The sequence below is a fragment of the Puma concolor genome, chromosome B1 (assembly GCF_028749965.1).
Source record: "Puma concolor isolate L17-30 chromosome B1, mPumCon1.1.hap2, whole genome shotgun sequence".
NCBI lineage: Eukaryota > Metazoa > Chordata > Mammalia > Carnivora > Felidae > Puma > Puma concolor.
In genome coordinates, this window is record NC_141670.1 from 202,118,329 (window position 1) to 202,139,083 (window position 20,755).

Sequence of the window (20,755 nt, forward strand, 5' to 3'; positions counted from 1 at the left end):
AGATGGCACCTTCTCAAGGAGACCTTGCCTGGCCACCCCAGCTAAAACAGCAACCCCAAAATTCTGCACACACCCCTTAAATTTTTCCCTATAGCACCTAATAAAGACATATTTAGTTTCATCTTTTTACTGACTGTCTACCTTATTTAGAGTGTAAGCTTCAGGGTGCCTGGGGGACTCAGTTAGTTGAGCGTCCTGCTTTGGCTCAAGTCCTGATCTCATGGTTTGTGGGTTCGAGCCCTGCGTTGGGCTCTGTGCTGACAGCTCAGAGCCTGAAGCCTGCTTTGGATTCTGTGTCTCCCTCTCTCTCTGCCCCTCCACCGCTTGTGCTCTATCTCTCTCTCTCTCTCAAAAATAAAACATTTTTTTTAAAAATTAAAAATATATATAGTGCAATCAACACTGTACAGAGACGTAAACAGGCCTTCCAGACTCAGAACTTAACTCTGCCTGGGACAATCAGGAGAGGCTTCTCAGAGGAGGTACCGTTCGTTCTGAAGCTATTGGAGAAGTTGGAGCTCTCTAGGCTGCCAAGTTTCTTTCTTTCTTTTTTTATTTAATAGTGTTTATTTACTTGTGTGTGTGTGTGAGAGAGAGAGACGGACAGATGGAGTGTGAGCGGGGGAGGGGCAGAGAGAGAGGGAGACACAGAATCTGAAGCAGGCTCCAGGTTCTGAGCTGACAGTGCAGAACCCGACGTGGGGCTCGAACTCACGAACAGTGAGATCATGACCTGAGCCGAAGTCAGACGCTCAACCGACTGAGCCACCCAGGCACCCCGAGGCTGCCAAGTTTCAAGGGGCCTCTGGTACGGGTGACTGTTATGATGTAACAGCAGAGAGTTGGGGAAGCAAATGGCTTATTTGGAAGGAAAGATGTTTCACACATGTCAGACAGCCGAGGTGGTGCACAAGTCAAGAGAGGTAGTCTGTGTTGCAAGTTGTTTCTTAGGTCACGGAGTCTGAGGTAGAAATTAGCAAGGGGGAGCTTTATTAGGGAGCACCTGATTAGGGAATGCCCTGGGGATCAGCTTCTGGGGAGGGGAGCAGATGGAAGGAAGGAAGGAAGGAAGGAAGGAAGGAAGGAAGGAAGGAAGGGAAAGAAAGAAAGAAAGAAAGAAAGAAAGAAAGAAAGAAAGAAAGAAAGAAAGAAAGAAAGAAAGAAAGAAAGAAAGAAAAAGAAAGAAAAGAAAGGGCTGAACAGAGGAGCATCTGGCTTGGGTGCAGTCCTAATGAAGCCTCATGTGACCCCCTGGGCATTCTGAAGCTGGTCAGCTCTTCGGAGGTATATCCCGAGTTGGGGGTGACAGGGCCAGGATTTTATGCCCACGCTTTGGCCCGTCAGTGGTTGTGGGCTCCCCCAGCAGGGGTGACTTTGGTTAAAGCAGCTCTTTTTAGCTGAGGCAATTCTAAAAACAGCTGATGGTTGGTGGCAGACAGCAGTTAGAGGGGAGAGTGCTGTCCTCTGTGGGGGGTCTGTGTCCTGGCCTCCATCACTGCAGCCTGGCCCTGCACAGGAAGACTCTGCCCTGCAGGCTGCAGAGAGCCATCAACAGCCTGTGAACATGGAAAAGACATGCTTCCAGATTTATTTGTTAGAGCCTCTGTGGCTCAGGTGGAGGAGAGAGGAAAGAAGCAGTGAGATCGGTTAACAACTTATGGCTTCTTGGGTGAGTGCTGATGAGGCCCTTAGCAACGCTGGCTCCAGTGGAAACACAGGTTTCTGGATAAATGAGAGTACTAAGTCACCATTCCTTAGGGGCCTGCCGTGCATCAGACTCTTGAACCTGTTGTCAACTTTCACAGTAATTATGCCAAGTATGCGTTTTTACACAGGATGAAATTGAGGATCAGAGTGGTTCCGTTTCTTAAAAAAAAAATCACACAGTAGTAAAGAACCAAGCTAGGAATAAACCTCGATTTTATCGTGCTTAACATGCCTCACTGTTTGTTATGAATCAGCACCTAGGACAGCTCCCCAAACATGGTAGACGCTCAGAGTGGTAGTCATTGTATTGTTCTCCTCACTGCTCTCGCCAGCGCGTTATCTGGATAAAATGTAGCAGATGTGCATTTCATTAGCAGAACCAGCACTGAGGATTGCTGACAGCTAATGATGATCCTGACGGTATTAGCAGCACACATATTCAAATGCAATTAAAAACTACAAATATAATAATCAAATGTAAATGAGCAGCACCAACAATTACTCGTGCATATACAATTAGTACACGCAGTAATTTAGCGGAAGGCATAACGCGATCCTTTTCATTGCCTCTAACAAATTGCTGATTCCCCGTCCCCCCCGCCTCCTTACCCTCCTCTTCTCTGCTAACAGTTTCCTCTCAGTATTTGACCACTCTCTCTGTTGGCAGACACGAGTCTAATTAGCTGGACTCTTTCAGAGCCAGGAGGCATCCTGTCACAGCTCAGAGGAGGGGCTGGCACTGTCGCCCGCCTAGAGCTGGTGGACAGAAGCACTGGAGAACGTAGTATCCTCTCTTGCTGGAAAGTAATGCTGCTCGTGGAAAATGTTGACCATCCTCTTGAGCAAATATTTGTTGAACAACCCCTGTGTGCCAGGCCCTGTGCTGGGTACCAGGAAGGCGGAGGTGGAGGTGCATTGGTTCATCTCTTTGGTTATTTATCTGCTAATTACTTGCTGACCTCCTGGTGCATGTTAGCATCTGGGCCAGGCGGCGGGGACACAGAGAGGAATAAAATAAGGCTAATGTTTTTAGTGAACTCACGGTCTTTTGGAGGAAAGCAGAGAATCAAATAGGTAACTTCCACACAGCATGTTGCGTGAACAGTAGAGGTTAGGATTAGGTACTAAGGTTGTGTGTGCAGTGCACCTGCCAAAGGCTTGAGCTGCCTGTGATAGGATCCTAGAACTTTCTCTTACAAGTTGGGTGACAGCGGCCACACTGACTACCCACTCTGTGCATATTTACAGTAGTGATGTCAACAGAACTGACTCACAAAGGTGGGTGTGAGATTAAATGAGTCAGTACTCAAACAGCACTTAGCACAGAAGCCAGCACATGACAAGTGCTCAGTTAATGTGATCATGTCCTTATCACTGCTTTTGGAACTCAGAGGAGGGAAGGGCTGCCCCTCTACCCTAGGAGTTACTGAGTTCAGAAAGGCAAGAGAACGTCTGAGACAGGACAGTACCTTGCGCTTGTCTTGTGGAAGGAACATACTCTGCCACTTACTGGGTCCGTGTCTGAAGAAATTTGACCCTGAATTTTTGCCTGTGTAAAGTGTGGATGAGAATACAGGCAATCCTCATTATTCATGGATCCTGTATTTGCAAATCTGCCTACTCACTAAAATTTATTTGAAACCCCCAAACCCATATTTATGGCACTTTCATGGTCCTTCATGGATATGAACAGAAAGAAAAAAAAATTGAGTCAACCTGGCATGCAAGTTCCCAGCTGAGGTTTAACAAGGGGACACTCTGCTTTGTGTCAGCTTCCATACTGTCAACAAGTGTCCTTCTTGGAGTCTCCTTTGGGCCACACTTTTCACAGGTGTATGCTTTTTATTGTTGCTGTTGTTATTTTAAATGGCCCCCAGCCTAGTGCTGCAATGCTGTCCAGTGTTCGTAATCACAAGAAGGTTAAGATAGGACTGACAGAGTGTTGCCTGTGTTAGAGAAGTGTCATTCAGGCATGAGGTATGGTGGGCTTGGCTGTGAGTTCAATGTTAATGAATGATACATATTTGAAAGGTATCTTTAAACAGAAACTCACAAAAACATGGTTATGAATTGATTGGTTGCTGAGAATGTTGTGGCCAGAGGCTCACAGGAACCTAACTCTGTAGAAGCAGTGCTTTGGTATTCGTTAATTCCATGTTGACAGCAACTTCATAAGGACCACAAATGATGACAATCGGCTACATCTTCTTTGCAGCCATGTTACGGGGACTAGTGTGGTACAGAAAGCACCCAGCACAGTGCCTGGCTGGGATCAGGCTCTCAGGGAGTCTGTTTAAACTGACAATAGCTTTACACATAAAGGAACTGAAATCCAAAGAGCCAGTGGAGTTCATAATAGCTCCCAAGCTAGAGCTTCTTTCCCAGCTCAGTGCTGGTTGGGGAATCTATTATATGCTTTACCTATTAAAACCTATAGTTTCCAGCAGACATATAATTTGTTTAAATGTTTTAGGGAAATCTATATATAATTGCACCTATTGTAAATGTACAGCTTGATTAATTGAACACATTCATGTAACCAGCATTCAGATCATGAACGAGATATTACTGGCATTGTGGGAGCCCTTCTTACAGCCCTCAACCTCGCTGGCCCTTTCCCAAGGGCACCATTAGCCTGACATCCAAAGCATAGACAACTTCTATCCGTTTTGTGCACTTTATATAAAATGGAAGCACAAAGCATGTTCTGTTCAGTCTCTGGCTTTTTTTGTTTAACACTACGTTGAAAAATTCACCCATATTGCTGCTTTAACAAGCAGCATTCTGTATTTTGTGCAGCAAAATGTATTTTGTGCATTTTTATTGCTGAGTAGTGTGCTATCATGTGGACATGCCACAGTTATTTTACTATGAAAATTCTATAGGTGGTTTCCAAATTTGGGCTATTAACAGATAGCACTGCTATGTGCTTTCTGGTATGTCTTTGATTGAACATAAGTACAAACAAAAAATTCCATTTAAAAGTATAAAAGTCAAGACTTCTGGTCCAGATAAAATGGCATAGACTCATTTATTCCCACTTAGCAAGGACTAAGTACAACTATAAGTCCTTGGAATAATAGAAGATAATTAAAAGATATCTCTGAAAAGTGTTAAGAAGAAGGAAAACTGGTTTGGGAGCCAGGGAAAAGGAACAGCACAGCAGCAGAATGTCTTTTGTTCCTCATCCAATGAACAAGGTGACCCAGACTCTGTCTCCTGACCTCCAACCTAGAAACAGCAGGCATTCCAGGCTCATTTCCCTCCTGGGCTAAATATACACAGTAACCACAGCAGAACTGGTGAGGAGGAATCAATCACCAATCAGAAGCCCCACTAAGATAAGTGGCCAGGAGAGGTGCTTTCCTTCACTGCAAGGCCTGAGACTCATCCCTGGAGGAGAAGGACCAAACTGCTGGGAGCAGCAGGTAGTCTGGTCCAGTAAGTCTCTTTATCTTTGTGGGCCCAAGGTTCCCTCCCTCACCAAGAGACACCCAGTTTCTGGTCTAGAGAAGCTCCTTCTATCCCCTCAGGAACCACAGCAAGGAACCATGGGAACCCCAGCAGCATCAGATGAATCAGGCAGACCCAAACATTGCAAAGGCTCTGAAAACCAAAATGTCACTGGAATCACAGTCTGAAAAAGAATACCAAGACCCGCCTGCATGCTAAATCTAAACAGGGTGACGATCTCCCAGAATAAAATATTTAAATACAACCCAGAGTCTCCTAGTAAAAGATGACAAGTATAAGGCGACATGCCCATGATACAATCGGAATTCTCCCATTGTACCAAGAACCAGGAAAATTACAACTTGAATAAGAAAGACAATCAAATTATGCCAAAGGTGAGATGAATCAGATGTTGACATTATTAGATAAGGATATTAAAGCAGCCTTCATAAAAATGCTTCAGCAATCAATGACAAATTCTCTTGAAACAAATGAAAAGTAAAATAGAAAGTCTTAGCTAGGAAACAGAAGTCATGAAAAAGGACCAAAATAAATTATAGAACTAAAAAATACAGTAACACAAATTACAAAGTCACTGGGTGGACTCAAGGTGTCAGAGATTAGAATCCCTGAACTCGAGGACAAATCAGTAGAATTCACCCAATCTGGACATCAGAGAGAAAGTAGACTCAAACAATGTTTTTTAAAGAAGAAAAAGACAAGGTTCCAGAAGGAAATGGGAAAGAGAATCTGCCTGAAAGAATAATTGAAGAAAAAATGGCTGATTTTTTCCAAAATTTGACAAATGACCTAAACAATGAAACTGTGAGAACCTCCAAATAGGATAAACACAGAGAAACCCACACCAAGGCACATCATGAATTTCTGAAACTAAGACAAAGAAAAAATCTTGAGAGCAGTGAGAGAACAATGTCATATTACCTATAGGGAAGCACTGATCAGAGTGTCAGCAGGTTGGTCCTCTGGAACCGTGGAGGGGAGAGGGAAGTGGCACAAGTTTGTTCAAGTGAAGAAAGGAAAAAATGGTCACTGCCAATTCTATAACCAATAAAGCTGTCTTTCAGGAATGAGAGGGGAAGAAAGACTTTTTCAGATGGAGTAAAACCAAAATAATTGTTAATGAGCAGTCATGCCCTTAAGGGTTAGCTTAAGAAATTCTCCAAACAAAAAGGAAATGATAAAAGAATTTTTGAGCACCAGGAAGAGTTAATAATGCAGAAATATGGGTGTGTATAATAGGTTATCCTTTTCCTCAGGAGTTTTATAAATCATATTTGGTGATTATAGCAAAAATTACAACACCATCTGATACTCAAGACAATGATATTTAAAATGGGTAAGGTAAAGGAGCCTCAAAGGAAAGTGTGAGGTTTCTACCCTACACCGAAGTAGTAAAATTATGATAACAGTAGACTGTGAGAAGTTATGTATGTATATTATACTAGCCAGAGCGACCGGTAAGAAACTATGCAAAGAGGTACATTCTTTAAAACCATACATATAAGTAAAGATGAAATATTTAAAATGTTCAAGTAAGCCACGGGTAAGCAAGAAAAAAGGTAAACAAGAACCAGAAGTAACCCGAAAACAAAAATGTAGACTTAAGCACGAACATCTCAATAATTACCTTAATTGTCAATAGTTGAAGTACACCACTGAAAATGAAAAGGATGACAGAGTGCATAATAAAACACAATTCAACCATCTGCTGTTTTAAAGAAACTCATTTTAAATACAGCAAAGGTTGGTTGAAAGTAAAAGCATGGCAAAAGATGTACCTGGCAAACATTAATTAAAAAAGAAAGAATGACTATGTTAACATTTGATAAAGTAGACTTTAGAGCAAAGAATTTTTTTTTGCGTCAAGGAGGAGCCTGACATAAGCATAAAAGAATCAATCCAGCATGAATACATGACAAACTTAAATATGTATGCACCAAACAACAGAAACTCAGAAAACACGAAACAAAATCTTATGTAGCTGGAAGGAGAAATGGACAAATCTATAATTATAGTTGGGGACTTCCACATCCCTCTTACTATAACTCCCTTTCAAAAATCAGGAAGGACATAGAAGATATGAACAAAACATTTAATCAGCAGAATCCAATTGATGTACATAGAACATTCAACCACTAACAACAGCAAAATATGCTTTTTTTTCAAGCACTCATGGAAAATTTACCAAGATAAACTATACTTAGGGCAATGAAAAAGAATTACAATCATTTTGAATATAATTTGATTGTAATGGAATCAAACCAAAAATCAATAAAAAACACAAAAGGAAAATCTCAAACACTTGGAAGTTAAACAACAAACTCATTTATAACCCGTGGATCAATTAGTGAGTCTCAGAGACAACTTTTAAAATACATTTAACTGCCAATCCATGAGCACGGAATGTTTTTCCATTTCTTTATATCTTCTTCAATTTCCTTCATAAGCTTTCTATAGTTTTCAGCATACAGATCTTTTACATCTTTGGTTAGGTTTATTCCTAGGTATTTTATGATTCTTGGTGCAATTGTGAATGGGATCAGTTTCTTTATTTGTCTTTCTGTTGCTTCATTGTTAGTGTATAAGAATGCAATTGATTTCTGTATATTGATTTTGTATCCTGTGACATTGCTGAATTCATATATCAGTTCTAGCAGACTTTTGGTGGAGTCTGTGGGGTTTTCCGTGTATAATATCATGTCATCTGCAAAAAGTGAAAGCTTGACTTAATCTTTGCCAATTTTGATGCCTTTGATTTCCTTTTGTTGTCTGATTGCTGATGCTAGAACTTCCAGAACTGTGTTAGACAACAGCGGTGAGAGTGGATATCCTTGTTGTGTTCCTGATCTCAGGGGGGAAGCTCTCAGTTTTTCCCCATTGAGGATGATATTAGCTGTGGGCTTTTCGAAAATGGCTTTTATGATGTTTAAGTATGTTCCTTCTATCCCGACTTTCTCAAGGGTTTTTATTAAGAAAGGATGCTGAATTTTGTCAAATGCTTTTTCTGCATCGCTTGACAGGATCATATGGTTCTTTTCTTTTATTAATGTGATGTATCACATTGATTGATTTGCGAATGTTAAACCAGCCCTGCATCCCAGGAATGAATCCCACTTGATCATGGTGAATAATTCTTTTTATATGCTGTTGAATTCAATTTGCTAGTATCTTATTGAGAATTTTTGCATCCATATTCATCAGGGATATTGGCCTATAGTTCTCTTTTTTTGCTGGGTCTCTGTCTGGTTTAGGAATCCAAGTAATGCTGGCTTCATAGAATGAGTCTGGAAGTTTTCCTTCCCTTTCTAATTTTTGGAACAGCTTGAGAAGGATAGGTATTATCTCTGCCTTAAACGTCTGGTAGAATTCCCCATGGAAGCCATCTGGTCCTGGACTCTTATTTGTTGGGAGATTTTTGATAACTGATTCAATTTCTTTTCTGGTTATGGGTCTGTTCAAGTTTTCTATTTCTTCCTGTTTGAGTTTTGGAAGTGTGTGGGTGCTTAGGAATTTGTCCATTTCTTCCAGGTTGTCCAGTTTGTTGGCATATAATTTTTCATAGTATTCCCTGATAATTGCTTATATTTCTGAGGGTTTGGTTGTTATAATACCATTTTAATTCATGATTTTTATCTCCCTTTTCTTTTTGAGAAGCCTGGCTAGAGGTTTATCAATTTTGTTTATGTTTTCAGAAAACCAACTCTTGGTTTCATTGATCTGCTCTACAGTTTTTTTAGATTCTATATTGTTTATTTCTGCTCTGATCTTTATTATTTCTCTTCTTCTTCTGGGTTTGGGGTTTCTTTGCTGTTCTGCTTCTAGTTCCTCTAGGTGTGCTGTTAGATTTTGTATTTGGGATTTTTCTTGTTTCTTGAGATAGGCCTGGATTGCAATGTATTTTCCTCTCAGGACGGCCTTCGCTGCATCCCAAAGCGTTTGGATTGTTGTATTTTCATTTTCTTTTGTTTCCATATATTTTTTAATTTCTTCTCTAATTGCCTGGTTGACCCATTCATTCTTTAGTAGGGTGTTCTTTAACCTCCATGCTTTTGGAGTTTTTCCAGACTTTTTCCTGTGGTTGATTTCAAGTTTCATAGCATTGTGGTCGGAAAGCGTTGATGCTATGATCTCAATTCTTCTATACTTATGAAGGGCTGGTTTGTGACTCAGTATGTGATCTATCATGGAGATTGTTCCATGTGCACTTGAGAAGAAAGTATATTCTGTTGCTTTGGGATCCAGAGTTCTAAATATATCTGTCAAGTCCATCTGATCCAATGTATCATTCAGGGCCCTTGTTTCTTTATTGGTCCTGTGTCTAGATGATCTATCCATTGTTGTAAGATGGGTATTAAAGTCCCCTATAGTTACCACATTCTTATAAATAAGGTTGCTTATGTTTGTGATTAATTGTTTTATATATTTGGGGGCTCCCGTATTTGGCGCATAGAAGAATAAATATTGTTGAAATGTCAATACTATCCAAAGCTATCTAAACATTCAGTGCAATCCCAATCAAAATTGCACCAGCATTCTTTTTGCAGCTAGAACCAGCAATCCTAAAATTTGTATGGAAGCACAAAAGACCCCGAATTGCCAAAGTAATATTGAAGAAGAAAACCAAAGTGGGAGGCATCACAATCCCAGACTTTAGCCTCTACTACAAAGCTGTAATCATCAAGACAGACTAGTTTTGGCACAAAAACAGATACAGAGACCAATGGAATAGAATAGAAACCCCAGAATTGGACCCACAAAAGTATGGCCAACTAGTCTTTGACAAAGCAGGAAAGAATATCCAATGGAAAAAAGACAGTCTCTTTAACAAATGGTGCTGGGAGAGCTGGACAGCAACATGCAGAAGAATGAAACTAGACCACTTTCTCACACCATTCACAAAAATAAACTCAAAATGGATAAAGGACCTGAATGTGAGACAGAAAACCATCAAAACCCTAGAGGAGAAAGCAGGAAAAAACCTCTCTGACCTCAGCCGTAGCAATTTCTTACTTGACACATCCCCAAAGGCAAGGGAATTAAAAGCAAAAATGAACTATTGGGACCTCATGAAGAGAAAAAGGTTCTGCACTGCAAAGGGAACAATCAACATGACTAAAAGGCAACCAACGGAATGGGAAAAGATGTTTGCAAATGACATATTGGACAAAGGGTTAGTATCCAAAATCTGTAAAGAACTCACCAAACTCCACACCCAAAAAATAAATAATCCAGTGAAGAAATGGGCAGAAAACATGAATAGACACTTCTCTAAAGAAGACATCCAGATGCTAAACAGGCACATGAAAAGATGCTCAATGTCACTCCTCATCAGGGAAATACAAATCAAAACCACACTGAGATACCACCTCACGCCAGTCAGAGTCGCTAAAATGAACGAATCAGGAGACTATAGATGCTGGAGAGGATGTGGAGAAACGGGAACCCTCTTGCACTGTTGGTGGGAATGCAAACTGGTGTAGCCACTCTGGAAAACAGTGTGGAGGTGCCTCAAAAAATTAAAAATAGATCCAGCAATAGCACTGCTAGGAATTTACTCAAGGGATACAGGAGTGCTGATGCATATGGGCACTTGTACCCCAACGTTTATAGCAGCACTTTCAACAATAGCCAAATTATGGAAAGAGCCTAAATGTCCATCAGCTGATGAATGGATAAAGAAATTGTGGTTTATATACACAATGGAATACTACGTGGCAATGAGAAAGAATGCAATCTAGCCTTTTGTAGCAATGTGGATGGAACTGGAGAGTGTTATGCTAAGTGAAATAAGTCATACAGAGAAAGACCGATACCATATGTTTTCACTCTTAATGTGGATCCTGAGAAACTTAACAGAAGACTGTGGGGGAGGGGAAGAAAAATAAAAGGTTAGAGAGGGAGGGAGCCAAACCATAAGAGACTCTTAAAAACTGAGAATAAACTGAGGGTTGATGGGGTGTGGGAGGGAGAGGAGGGTGGGTGAGGGGTTTTGAGGAGGGCACCTGTTGGGATGAGCACTGGGTGTTGTCAGTTGAGTGCTGACAGCTCAGAGCTGGGTGCTGACAGCTCAGAGCCTGGAGCCTGCTTCGGATTCTGTGTCTCCCCCTCTCTTTGCCCTTCCCCCACTCACACTGACTCTCTCTGTGTCTCGAAAAAGGAATAAATGTTAAAAAAATTTTTTTTTGAAGAAGTCCCCAGGCCCAGAAAGTTACACTGGAGAATCCTACCGAACATTAAAGAAAACTTAACACCAACTTTACACAATCTTTTCCAGAAAAATGAAAGAGTGTAAAACACCTCCCAAGTGACCTTATGAGGCCTGTATTACCCTGATACCAAAACCAGACAAAGACAGTACAAACAAAGAAAACTACAGATCATTATCGCTCATGAATGTAGACTCGAATGTCCTCAACAAAATAGTAGCAAATTGAATCCAGCAACGTCTAGAAAGAACCATACACTGTGACTAAGTGGAATCCGTCTCAAGCATGCACAGTTCAGCATGCAGCATTAAATTAGTCAATATACCTTACCATGTAAAGAACCTAAAGAAGAATAATTTTATGATCTTTCAACTGATACAGAAAAAGCACTTAAGAAAGTCTCATATTCATTCATAATAAAGACCATCAGCAAGTTAGGAATAAAGAGAAACTACTTGACTGGATAAAGAACATTTATAAAAAACCCAGCATCTAACACCAAACTCATGGCAAAATGGATTCAGGAACCCACACATAGAATAAAACTATATAGAACTAAATATACACACAGATGAGTACAAGTAAAGTAGGTGTTTTATATCAATGTCTCCACCAGGTTTTGATATCACACTGTAGTTTTGTAAAATGTTACTATTTGGGGGACACTGGGTAAGGGCCACATAGGATCTCTCCATATTTTATCCCTTAGAGCATCATATAAATCTAAAATTATTCAATAAACTTTAAATTAAAAATTGCAAATGTCATCTAATGATAGAATTCTCTGGAGAAGACCCTGGGTTTGTATTGTATTGAGAAGAAGCTATTTCAAACTTAAGAACAGAAGAGGTTGGGACATCAAGGACTTCGTTTTGCTTACGAAGGTGTGACTAAGCAGTCTTGATGAAATTCTTGTGAAACGAGCACTTCTCCTTCACTGAGGAGCCTGCTCAGTGTGCCCTGTGTCATACCCATGCCACCAAATATCCTCCTGTTTTTCACTCACGGGCTGTAAATGTATCACGTATTTAATTTTATGTTTGGTCAATGTACATGTCCACTGGTCGTAGTACAATCAAGTGGCATTGAGCACTGCTGAAATTACTTTTTATGTTTGCTTCTTTGTGGTCTCCCCCTCCTAAATGAAGGCTCCCTGAGGACAGGGTTTTGTCTTTTCTGCTCAGAGATGTATTCCCATCATTCAGAACAGTGACCAGTACAGAATATGGGCTATTTCACTATCTTTCAAATGTATTTGGATTTTTTAAATACTCAATTTCTTTCACTTTTTGGATGTATAGCTTCTATTCTTTCTTTAGTTTTTAAAAATATTTTGAAAATACCTATCTTCAGCTCCTTTTCAGGTTGTTCCTTTATCTCCATTTTCTGGGATGCTAATTTTTTCCAATCTGAGGTGCGGCTGAGGTTTGTGATAGGCAATCTTCTGCAGATTCTCCCTGCGTCTCTGAGATGTAGAAATGTTTCACCTTTTCTTTTGCTGATGTCTTAGAGTTTTCACTTGTTCAAGTTTTTATGTTAAATTCCTGTGAGACAAATAGTGTGAATTTAGGCTTCCAGCTACATTTGATACAGACTTTTTTGGTTCTTGCAGACCTCTCCCACTTTTCCAGAGTGGATGGCAAGGTTTTTGGGTTTTGTTTGTTTGTTTATTTTATTTTTGTTGTTTTCATTTTTGTTGGGTTTTGTTGTGGGTTTTGTGTTTTTTGGGTTTTTTTTGGCATTTCCCCATGTGTATGGGAGGTGATTTAAGTGTTTTCCTTAAATCATGCAGCCCTACAAGACCCCCTGCCTCATGGAACATTCCATCCTATTTTCTTACATTTAATGTGGGCCTAACACCCCATCTCCTTCCCCCATTTGGACTAATTCTACCTTACCTTGAAGGTCTATTCTTTGTGAGCCTTTTGACTTCATCTCCCACTCAGCCCTCTGACGTGGAGATCCCACTCGGTTTCTGGCACTTGCCTTCTTTAACTTTCTTCCTTTTGAGTTTGTGCAGATTGTTTAGAAGTTTGGGTTATTTTTTTTATTCAGAACGTACATCTCCTTGGGTTGGGAGAACATTCACCCCATGTCACCTTAGTCTCCTGGCTCTTTCTCTCAGTCTTACTTCTTACAGTTGTCCCCTAACATAAAGAGTGTCAGCCAAAACCACATATGCCCAAACCTCCAATACGTCTCTGAGCCAAGCAACCCGTGAGCCAGGTGCTCAGGCTTAAGGAAAAAAAGCAGAAAACTGAGCCAAGCCCCAAAGTACAGCTGTTCAAAGGCCAAGATGTCCACAGGGAACAAAGCTCAATGAAAGGAATTGTTGGCTGCCTCTGGCTTATGTTCAGTGCCTATGGTCTTGAGTGGGAGGTGTTTCCTGAACTGATGAGAATAGATACCCAGGATTTTAATTAGTACATAAGGCAACAAAATTCTCAGCAAGGAAAGAATGACCTTTTAAAACTCAAATATGCTGGTGTCCCTTCACTGATTCAGATTTTTGATTCGCTCCCCATGGCTTTCAGGATGTGGTACAAATCCCTAGACTGGCCATGAAGGCCCTTCGTGTTTTGACCACATCCACCTCTCCTGTCTTGGCTCCTTCACTCCACTGGCATCCTGTGCCCTGGCCTCAGAGGATGGCTGGTGTTCCCCAAATGCCTGCCCTGTGCTTTCTCCCCATGGCTTCATGTCTCCTGTCCTTTCTGCCTTTCCCCTCTCACGTCATAAGGAAGCCCCCCTTTCTCCAAGACCAAGCTAAATGTGTGTAATAATATAAATGGTTTTAAACAACTTAAAACAATTGTGAATGACCCACGAGGTTGGTTAAACACAGGATACAGCTTCTAGTGTGGAATCCAACACAGCCATTAAAGATGGCCATGTGGACTCATAGAGAGGCAGGAAGACCTACCAGCAATATCTGGTTAAGTATTTTTTAAGTTTATTTATTTATTGATTTTGAGAGAGAGAGAGAGAGAGAGAGAGAGAGAGAGAGAGAGAGAGAGAGAGAATATCCCAAGCAGGCTCCACACTGTCAGTGCAGAGCCCGACATGGAGCTTGAACTCACGAACTGCAAGATCATGACCTGAGCCGAAATCAAGAGTTAGGTGCTTAACAACTGAACCACCTAGGCGCCCCTCTGGCTAAGTATTTTTAACAGCGTGTGTCATATGATCCCATTTCACATCAAACACATGGAAAGCGTGTAAGATGGGAAGATCTGACAAGAAAGACACAATCATACGGTTACAGAATGTATCTCTAAATGGTGGGGGCTAAGTTCATGTTCACTTAATACTAGGTACTTTCCTATTTTCTGTTACTTTTTTTTTCACAATGAACCTCTGTTATTTTAGTAACCAGGGTAAAGCCATTGAGTTGTATTGTTGTGCAGACTTAGCACAAAGATCAGTTTTGCCCCGAAGCCTTCTGTGACTACCCCACCTGCCCTAAATTGTTGATGATTTCCTACCCACACCCCTGTTTTAGACCTTTATCTCATTAAATTGGATTGTGGAGCTCTCTTTCCACTAGACTGTGTGCTTTTAAAGGGTAGTACCAGCATCAGTAAAGGTCAGAATATGTATGAGGCACCTGGGTGACTCAGTCAGTTAAGCGTCCGACTTTGGCTCAGGTCATGGTCTCACGGTTCATGAGTTTGAGGCCCTGCATCAGGCTCTGTGCTGACAGCTCAGAGCCTGCAGCCTACTTGGATTCTGTCTCCCCCTCTCTGCCCTTCTCCCATTTGTGCTCTGTGTGTGTCTCTCTCTCAAAAATAAACATTAAAAAAAATGTTTGCTGATGTGAGTTGGTGCTCATTAGGGTAGTCAAGAAGGGATCCTCTCCCTAGAGGAGGGTCCATGGGCATTAATTCAGGCTCATCTATTTCATCCATATCATCATGGAGTGCCTCAGACTTAGTTTGGCTTCCACCAGGCAGTGGTTCTCGCCAATGACAAGATCATATTCTGTCCAGCTTCCTAAGGCCATGGCAGGTCTCCTGGCTGATGTGTGCCCAGCAGCCTCTCACTGCAGATATCCAGCATTCTGCTGGAGTGGTGTTCATGTCCACCTCTTCAGAGGCATGCAGAGATGGTATCCCACTTTCTATCCCTAACACACGAGCATCTCAGAACTACCTCCGTCCATCTGTGCAAAAGCACTCAGACTAGCAAATCACCACATGATGGAAAATGAAGAGTTATCAGGAGAGCGTGTCTTTGTAGGGCATGACTTGTTATTTTTCCAGAGAGTAGATTTTCCATATGCTGTATGCACATGTCTTAGGGGCACTGTTTGACTTTGACACATGAGCGAGTTTGAACAGTTTTAAGAAAAGTGCCCACGTAGCCCACACTTTTATGAAGATACAGAACGTTTCTATAACCCCCAAATTTCTTTTTTGTACCTCCCTTGTCAATCCCCATCACTGCTTTCCAGCAAACCACTGTTCTTATCTCTGCCTCTATGGATGAGTTCTGCCTATTCCAGAATTTCATGTGAGTAGAAAGCGCCTGGCCTTTTTCAATCAATGTTAATGTTTTTGAGATTCAAGCATATCCGTGTGTGTAGCTGTAGTTCATTCCTTCTTGTTCCGTGCAGCACTCCACTGTATGAAAATACCACACTTGATCGTCCATTCTCCCGTTAGTAGACATTTGGGTTGTTTTCCTTTTGGGGCTATTATGAATTAGGCTATGATGAACATTCCTGTAGAAGTCTTTTAGTGAACATATGCTTTTGTTTCAATTACGTAAACACTCAGAAGTTGAATTACTGAGTTGTAAGTAGGTGTGGTTAACTTTGCAAGAAACTATCAAAGAGTTTTCCAAAGTTATCATAAAATTTTACACTCCTCATGGTAATTTAAGAGAATTTAGGTTGCTCCACATCCTTATTAACATTTAGGGTTGCCTGTCCTTTTTAATTATCGCCATTCTAGTCAGCATGCATTGTATTTCTCTGTGGTTTTCATTTCCTTTTCTCCAGTGAGAAATGCTAAGATACTGATGATGCTAAGAACTTTTCATCTACTTATTAGCTTTTATATAATACCTTTGTGATGTGCCTGTCCAAGTCTTTTGCCCATTTTAAAAATTAGGATGTTTTTTAAAAAATTGTTGCATTGTAGGAGTCCTTTCTAAATTCTTGGTGAAAGTTCTTTGTTAGTTCCATATTTTGCGACTACTTTATACCAGTCTGTGGCTTGCTTTTCATTTTCTTTATGGTGTCTTTGATGAGTAAGATTTAATTTGGACCAACTACAGTTTACCAAGTTTTCTTTATGTTCATTGCTTGCTGTCCCCTCTCTAAGACTTTTTACCTACTCCAGATCACAAATGAGAGTCTTCTGTGTTTCTTCTATGAAATGTATTCAATTCCTAGAACTGTTACCTATCTCAAATGATCTTTTGTGTATGGTGTGAGTCAGTAATTGATATCTCATCTATCTCCTGTGGTAGATAACAAGTTCTTGTGGTCCTAAATGTTAGAAGAACATTTCTCCAATGACTTTCTTTGGTCTTTTGTTAGAATCTGAGGAATGATGCAAACCAGCCATCTCAGAATTATACCACCTGAGAACGTAGGAACATTTGTAGGACTCTACGGGTACTCAAGAGCTACTCCTAAGAAAGTATTAATTCTTTGGTTCTTCCCACATGTTGCGTACATGGCCTTCTGCAAGTCCAGATCAGTGTTTTTTGGCACAGAAATGTAGATACTGGCGATTAGAAGTACCTCAGAACTGAATTGGTGGCTCCAAGGTTCATGGGCAGACACCTTTGCTATTGAGATCTGCTGCTACAAATATCCTGGACCACACCACGAACACTAAGGTACTTCTGAAATATTTAGAGCTGGGGCAGTGTTACTTTTTTTTTTTTTTTTTTTTGGTATATATACTAACCTTTTATTTTAAACTCTCTCAATGTATTTATTTATTTTATTATTTTTTTAATGTATAATTTATTGTCAATTTGGTTTCCATACAACACCCAGTGCTCATCCCAACAGGTGCCCTCCTCCATGCCCATCACCCACTTTCTTCTCTCCCCCACCCCCCATCAACCCTCAGTTTGTTCTCAGTATTTAAGAGTCTTTTATGGTTTACCTCCTTCCCTCTGTTTTTTTTTTTTAATTCTCTCAATATATTTATTTATATTTTTATGTATATATACTAACTTAAAATTAAACATGCATTAAGCCTTTCCACAGTCTTGTGACTCTAAATTAACTGTCTTCACTTTTTTGCTTCTGGTCATTTCAGTCTTTGTCTGCACTGACCTATTTCTATATAATGTAATTGTTGTAGATTTTGCATTTTTTTTGTCCTCATTATTTTCCACTTGGTGTCATACCCCAAGTGTTTTCTCTGTAATTACATAGTGCTGGTTTTAATAGCAGGATAATATTCGATAATATGGATGCACCAAAACCTATTACCCATTTTCCTATTGTTAGATAATAGAATCAGTCCAGTATTTCATAATATATAAAGTGGTGAACATCTTTGTACATAAACGTTTTCTCCTTATTTTGACTTAGTTCTTTAAGGTAACTCTCTGGATCTTAGATTACTGTGGGAAAGGGATGGGTGGATAGGTAATTTTTGTTTGCTAATATACATGTAGTCCCCTGATAATACATGTGTATTAAATACGTTTGGGGTTTAAACCAAGAGGATGCTACAGTGAATTATTTAACAATTTTTCTAATTACCTAAAATTAGTAGTAACAAAAGCAACAACAACATATAGAGGCAATTTCTTGTGTTTGGATTTTGACAAAACATGTTCAGAGCTGGCTCACAATCTGTCCCTGGAGAAATTAACTTTTTGAGATAGTGCACTTATAAAACTCTCTTTTGCAAACTGAGCATATAATGTGGGGTTAAAATAAATAGTTATCTTCAGAGCTGTTGAAAGTCTCTGGGGGATGGCCGAGGGTAAAGGGGTTAGGTCTGGTTTCAAAGAAGATCTTAATTAATGATCTGGAAGACTGGGACAGAGCTGGTTAATTAAATTCACAGATGGGACTCAACTGAATGGTGGTGTGAACTCTGGGGAAAGGTGAAGAAATTAGATAAAGAACTCTGTTGTAATCACCACGGATCACAAAGTGAAAGGGAAAATTTTCAGTAGGCTACATCAAAATAATATGGTCTCATATTAATCTAGTGTTTTACCTCAATTACAGCTCGCTCCTAGCATGGCTGGCTTAGAGGACGTTGAGTTTGGAATGGCTGTCTGGGTGTGCATCCTTCCCCTCTGTCTTTGTGACCTTCCACAGTTACCCTTGACATTTCTGAGGCTCATGTCCTGTCTGTAGATTGGGAATAATAGTTATACTGACCTTGTAGAGTGAAATAAATGAGACAAAGAATGTGAAAATGCTTGGTCAAATCTAGTTACTTTCCTTGTTAATCATTATATTGTATACCCTAAAACTAATATAACACTGTATGTTAATTATACTTAAGTAAGCATTAAAAAAACTAAAGTTACTTGTAATTCTTTCAACCTCCAGCATCTTTTGCCTGAACTTGGATCATACACCCACTTTTAAATGTAACAACTCAGGAAACAACAGATGTTGGCCAGGATGTGGAGAAAGGGGAACACTTTGGCACTATTGGTAGGAATGCAAACTGGTGCAGCCACTCTGGAAAACAGTGTGGAGGTTCCTCAAAAAGTTGAAAATAGAACTACCCTATGATCCAGCTATTGTGCTACTAGGTATTAATCCAAAGGATACAGGAGTGCTGATTCAAAGGGGCACATGTACCCCAATGTTTATAGCAGCACTTTCAACAATACATAAATAATGGAAAGAGGCCAAAAGTCCATCCACTGATGAATGGATACAGATGATGTGGTATATATATATATATATATATATATATATATATATATATATACACACACACACACACACACACACAATGGAATATTACCTGGTGATCAAAAAGAATGAAATCTTGCCATTTGCAGCAACATAGATGGAACTATTATGCTAAACAAAATAAGTCACTCAGAGAGAGACAAATACATGATTTCACTCATGTGGAATTTAAGAAACAAAACAGATGAACGTAAGGGAAGAGAAGGAAAAATAAGATAAAAACAGAGAGAAAGAGGCAAACCATAAGAGACTCTTAAATACAGAGAACAAACTGAGGGTTATTGGAGGGGTGCTGGGTGGGGGGATGGGCTAAATGGGTGATGGGCATTAAGGAGGGCACTTGTTGGTATGAACTCTGGCTGTTGTATGTAAGTGATGAATCACTAAATTCTATTCCTGAAACCAATACTACACTATATGTTAACTAAGTTGAATTTAAATAAAAAAAAGTAATTTTGCCCACTGCAGAGCAGATTAAATAAAGGCCAGACACAGGGGCCCCCATCTCAAATACCCAAACTCCTAGGGGCCAAGATAGAATCCAGGGGATGGGTCCCTGAATCATGAAACATTGAGGGCATGGAATGCTTGGAAGGAGGCATTTACATGGGAAATGTCTTGTTGGCAAAAGAGCAAACCACATTTTCAGTCATCTTGTTGAACTGGAAGGAGGAAAATCTGAACGATTCCTAGGGAGCAGTGGGTGGTAGATGGGAAAGAACTGCTCAGTATCTGTTACGGTGGAGTCAGTGGGTGCAGTGCCATTGATAACACTCTTAAATTCAGGTCAGTCTTTATATTTTCAGAATTGAATGAAAGGAAAAATATTTGTTACAGACTGTGACTTTGATTCCTTCCCTGTCCCCCACCCCCCACCCCCCGTTGCCCCTAGTTTTCTCAGCTTAGCAACACAATTTCTTACGTGGAGGATTGTGTGTGCCTAAGCCTTAAGTCTGAGTAGGGAAGGATCCTGTACCTTGAACATGCTTAATTAACAGCTCCCCAGGGAGAGAGTGGGAAGATGAGAGCATCCTCATATCTCAGGAAGGAAGAAATATATCGAATGACTTTGAATGACTTGTCCAAGGTCACAGAGCAAGTAAGTCCCATGGCTGGGACTAAAATCAAGTTTATTCACATATTCTGGTTGTGTAGTTCCCTGGATGTCTCATCCGTTTCCATAGCCAAAGTGTAGAGAGAGAGAACACATTGCACCAGCGTGTGGGGAAGGAAACTGGAAAATGGTCTGCTTGTTATTGTAAACGGCAACCTACTCCAAAGAGATGCCGTTTGTGCCTCTTTTCCTAATGAGAAGAGAATACTTGAATACCTCATCCACCCTGAGTTCCATCATCTTTGGGAGGAAATGTGGCAGTTGCCAGACGGCTTGCATCTCTGCAACTTCTCTCTTGGGATGGAGAGTAAGGAGCGTGGTGATGGGCTCCTCGGGGAC

General features: G+C 40.4%; 1 protein-coding gene and 1 long non-coding RNA gene across 8 annotated transcripts in view; one reads left to right on the plus strand and one right to left on the minus strand.

The window, feature by feature from the left end:
• STK32B (serine/threonine kinase 32B) overlaps positions 1 to 20,755 on the plus strand; it is a 393,997-nt gene that overhangs the window by 210,704 nt on the left and 162,538 nt on the right. The gene's annotated exons all lie outside the window — the stretch shown is intronic.
• LOC147582123 (uncharacterized) lies at positions 1,899 to 2,916 on the minus strand. Its single transcript, XR_015249850.1, has 2 exons — positions 2,317 to 2,916; positions 1,899 to 2,047 (listed from the first exon to the last, which is right to left on the minus strand). It is a non-coding gene; the product is annotated as an uncharacterized LOC147582123 (long non-coding RNA).